This window comes from Montipora capricornis, chromosome 3 (genome assembly GCF_036669925.1).
Source record: "Montipora capricornis isolate CH-2021 chromosome 3, ASM3666992v2, whole genome shotgun sequence".
Classification (NCBI taxonomy): domain Eukaryota; kingdom Metazoa; phylum Cnidaria; class Anthozoa; order Scleractinia; family Acroporidae; genus Montipora; species Montipora capricornis.
The window spans coordinates 70,168,641-70,173,640 of record NC_090885.1 but is presented as its reverse complement, the minus strand read 5'-3'; the positions used below and the strand labels follow the sequence as shown (position 1 = coordinate 70,173,640).

Sequence of the window (5,000 nt, the reverse complement as noted above, 5' to 3'; positions counted from 1 at the left end):
ATGAACGCGATTCAAGCGGCTGAAATAAGCTACTGGAATTCTGCAACAGAATCTGGGCGACATTCAAAACAGACTGCGAGATCAGTCGAGCGGCCCGCTTTTCTGAGCAACGCGATCTCTTCCTCAAATGAAGGATTATCCTTCATTGTCAGTTTGCCTTACGTGAAGTATTATCTTCCATTTAGATCGCTCTGTCCCAGGACTTGTGGTAGCAAATAAAAAGAAAAAAGTAAAAGCAGCCCTTGGACTAGATTTGAAGCCGGAGCAACATCACTTTGAAGAAACTGTTTTTATCCAGTTAACCACTAAAGATCAACTGACTAGGAAATGTGCGCATTATTTACCAAAACTAATTAGTATATATATAAAATCATTGCTGAATAAAGGTTCAGTCTGAATCTTTATTTTAAAATGGTTAGCTTTCTCTTAGTTTGGTAACCAACATTTTCTCAATTTGTAAGCTTGCTGTTAATACACGCTTACAGAGGTACTTTTGGAAGAAAAAAATACTGACGTTAATGAAAAATAACATTCTCGCAGTTAGTGATGTTATAGTCTAGTGATTAAGTGAAGGTGTTATTAATCACACTTTTCTAGGTTCGAGTCCTGCGAGGAAGGAGATGTGTTTTATTTTCACTAATCGAAAATTCCAATACAATAACATTGTACCTTTCTTTCCCTGCAAAACGACACTCCTATTCACTTAAATAAACCTAACCTACGAAAGATTTCTTTACAAGATTTTGTTTTCAACTGGGCAAGGCGTAGCCTACTTCGCAGCCTAAAAACGGCTGCGAAGGAGGCTAGGCAAGGCGAAGTTTAAAACGCTATTAAACTGTTGCCTGTAGCGAGTTCTTTGCTTCAGGCAATTACATTCCGATTTCACTTTTGCTTTCCGCCACGAACGAAACTCTGCGCTCAGGATTTAAAAAAAAATGAAACCCTTAAAAACTCAGAAAGGGTTTAAGACTTACCTCAAAGGAAGAGTCAGTACGTGATCTGTTTTGCAGTTATCCACTTGCAATGAGGCAAGCAGCGTGAATGTTATACAAATGTTCACTCCCTCAACAAGGAATACTGCGCGAAACCCAACTTGAAGCGCCGAAACCAAACGTTTATGAGGGTTGGTTGTTTTCAGTGGACAATAAAATTAACCAATCATAACGCGACAAAAGATGCACCCCTGCTAAGGGACGGAAGGGCGCGAAAAAGCAGGCGGAAAATCCATGCACCTCTTGTCAATGATTTGCTGTGGCTATGGTGCGATATTTTCAAGCCTATCACGATGTGTTGCGATGCAAAACCCAATAGACCAATTTCGATATGTTAAAATTCAGTCCTAAACAAAAGGCATCATCTCGAGGCTCTGGGGAATAAATATAAGGATTTGCATGAGTTTATTCCCCAGAGCCTCGAGATGATGCTTTTTGTTTAGGACTGAATTTTAATATATCGAAAGTGCGCTATTGAACGCGAAATTTTCCTGGCCAATGACATTTCAAAGATAGACAAGCGTTAATGAAACGACTGACGAACTATTGAGCAGACCAGCGAGATAAGATTGTGAATAAATCGGAATTTCAACACAAAGTTAATGAACTATTTAGTTGAAATTCAAAGGGTAACTCAAAGCTCCTATTGATAGACTGGTTATAAAACCCCGAAAACTTCAAAAGCGAGAACAGTGCGGTCCCACTTCATGTTAACTTGACCTTGACCATGCACAATCTTTTGTCCTCGGTTCACAACTGAGTTTTGAATAAATTAGTCGAAACTTTTGATTGGCTGCCTATTAGAAAAAGGGTGTGGTTTGAGCAGTGTCAGGGTCAAAACAGCGAACAAAAACATGAAATAAAGAAATATGTAGAGTTTCATAACCATCTCTATCTATTAACTGTGGCTCAGAGGTTGACAGGTTGAACCATGTCAGTTATTTTTTTTCTCATTGGGACAGTAAGTGCGTCATTAACCCATGACTTGGAGGTTACAACTCACGCATCTCTCTGACCAACGACTTATCCTTTTCTCAAATCATCTGTATTTAGCACGAGTCCTTCCCGCCATGCATTGTCAACTTATCTAGTCAATGGTTGCGGTCACACTTGCGAGAAACACAGTGTAACACCGGTGTTAACTCTAGTGTCAGCTCAGTAGTGTTCTGAATCCCCTGGGGAACAATGAACAACAAAACTTGATCTAACACTAGTGTTAACTCCCCGACAGACTGCGAGCAGTCTCTCTTTTGCTCTAAATAGGGAACTTAAGCAACGACAACGGCGACGGCAACGAGAACGTCACAAATTTGCATATTTAGTGGGAAAAAACAGTAGCTTTGCACGCCCTGCACGTGCGTTTTTCACTTTTGTCCATTTCTTTGCCGTCGTCAGCAAAACAAAAACGTGAAATAGTCAAATTTGAGGTTTTAAGGAGAACGTCAGCACTTGACGATAGAGTTTCATTTTCTCCCCTAAATTAAGCGCCGTTCCGACCAATGTCGTTTTTGAGGAACTACCACACCCTGGTCATATTAAAAGGGTTGACATGTTTACGAAGTGATAACAATGACGCAAATTTATATTTTGAGATGACGTTTTCGGTGCCGTCGCCGTCGTCGTTGCTTAAGTTCCCTAATCGTTGAAAACAACGAACACTTAAAATTGGCTGAAACAGCGGGTCGCAAATACCGCGGGCGTTTGTTAGAGCGAAAAGAGAGACTGCAATGGTTTCACATTGGGTTTTGGAACCCCAGTGACAGATTGACAGCTCTCATCATCCTGCTTGCCATGCCCATTTGGAAAATATTCTCGCGGGAATCAATGGGCGTTTTTTGCCGGAAATTTATATGTAATGTTCATTCGCGAACAAAACTTGAATACCGTGTAGCACTTTTATTTTGCGGGGTTTAATTGAGTGAAGAAACCCTGGTTGCGGCTGGTCACGTGGCTCCCAAAATCTGGGTGCTTTTCCAAATGTGTGTTAAGGGAGGGGTGGCAGTGTAGGCATTCTCATCTGATTTTGTGGCCAGAAGTAAGACGACCATCGAAATGTTTCACGGCGAGGTGTTTTACGTACTACACAAGGAATTCGACGTGAAAAACAAAAAGTTGTTGTGTAATCGAGAAAATAAACTCGCGTCTTTCGAGTTTCACTTACGCCCGTGTGAAGGTCCGGATTAAAAGTTCCTTAAATTGAAAAAGCTCCAGAGCAGTCGAATTGGGAGATAACGAAGAATGACTATAAACTATAATTTAACTTAATGAACTTATATAGCGCTATAAGTTATAACAATATTCTAATGCGCTTCACATATATCATATAATTTGAATAAAAGTAGATAACCTTTCTTGTTACATAGCTAATTTTTTCCCCAACAGCGCGCGCTCTCATTGGTTATTTCAAGGTCACATGACATCTAACAATAAAACTGTTTCCCGCCAAGTCTCTGAGCGGGCGACAGTGCAAAATCTATGACGTCAGAGTGTAACGGTGCACTGTTACCCGCGAATGTTGATCGACGACCGCCGTTGCTGTTGCCGTTGCACGTTTTTCTTTTTGTGCTATATAACAAATTACGTAATGACTGGTCCCTCGGGGAACAGCTCATTTTATTTCCCTCGGCTGCACTTCGGGGAAACATTGAGATTCTCAGGAAACAAAATGAACTGTCTCCCTCGGGACTAGTTAATAAGTGTTAATTGTTTACATAGACTAGAACTAAAAATTCAAAAACTATTAAAAATGTTCATATGCTTGCCTAAATAAAAACGTTCTCAAGTTCTCTTTGAATGTATCTACGTTTGCTGAATTACGAATTGCTAGTGGCAGACTATTCCATACCCTTTCTCCGGCGACGGCAAATGGACGGTCGCCAAATGTTTTACATTTAATTCGTGGGACCAAGAGGAAGTGTTGATCGTCGCTACGCAATGCGTGGCGACCCGGAGGCGTGATGTGTAGTAGTAGCTCAGTTATGTAAGATGGAGAGCAGCCTTTAAGCGCTTTGTAAACCAACAGCGAGATCTTAAATCTGATCCGCAAAGCAACAGGAAGCCACTGGAGTTGGAACAACGCAGGGGGGATATGAGAATACCTTGAGAGATGTATGAGAATACCTTGAGAGATGGCAGGTGACGCGCGCTGCGCTATGAAGGACACGCAGTCACTAATACCAAAGTCATTTTCGAGTAGAGTAGCCAAGATTGAGAGGTCTACAGTGCCGAACGCGATCCTGAGGTCTAACAAGACAAGCAAAGTGACTTCCTGCCTGTTCATACTGAGAATGTCGTTCTGTTCTTGAAGTAAAACAGTCTCAGTGGAATGTTGTTTTCGGTAAGATGACTGTTTACTGGGCAGAGGAGCATGCTTAGAACAGTGGTCGAGAACCTGTGGTATTCCAGCCCTCTCAGCAATTTTAGAAATAAAGAGAAGGTTGCTAACCGGGCGAAAATTTCCATGTACGAGTTCGAGGCCAAGCTTTTTAATTAATGGTATGATGAGTGCGATCTTCCAATTGTCCGGAACACAACCGCTGACCAGAGACGAGTTAATCATCCTGGTGATGATAGGTGCAAGAACATCTACACATTTCTTCAGCAACCACGTGAGTATTGGATTCAACTCACAACTAGAGTTGGAAGATGAAGAGAATGTGTCCCGTACTTCAGTTTCAGACACAGGCGAGAAATGCGTTTGCTTCGTTTGAGGTGATGTATTAGAGACAGTGGGCCGAGTAATGGAAGAGTTTGCAAGAATGCCTGATAGTTTGCGCAGAAAAGGTTTTGTCGTGCAAGGAATTAAGTGTAACGTTTATCCAAGGGAGACAAACATGTTCAGTGATCGATCAGTGGGTGTCATGTTATTTTGTTGTTTTTATGCCAGAACAAGTTTGGTTATCTCGTTAACGAGAGGTTACTCATTAAACAATTACGACCGTGTTTAAATGTACAATCAGACTCAATTCGCGTCTTTGTCTAACTTATGCAAATTAATGACTCTGAACT

The 5,000-nt window shown here is 41.3% G+C and overlaps 1 protein-coding gene across 1 annotated transcript in view; it reads right to left on the bottom strand.

Annotated features, from left to right (window-relative positions):
- Nucleotides 1-4,850: 4,850 nt before the first annotated feature.
- Nucleotides 4,851-5,000, bottom strand: part of LOC138041035 (protein O-mannosyl-transferase TMTC1-like) — a 19,402-nt gene continuing 19,252 nt past the window's right edge. The window contains exon 18 of the mRNA XM_068886805.1: nt 4,851-5,000. This exon is cut by the window's right edge and continues 589 nt beyond it. The gene's annotated coding sequence lies outside the window, so the exon portion shown is untranslated.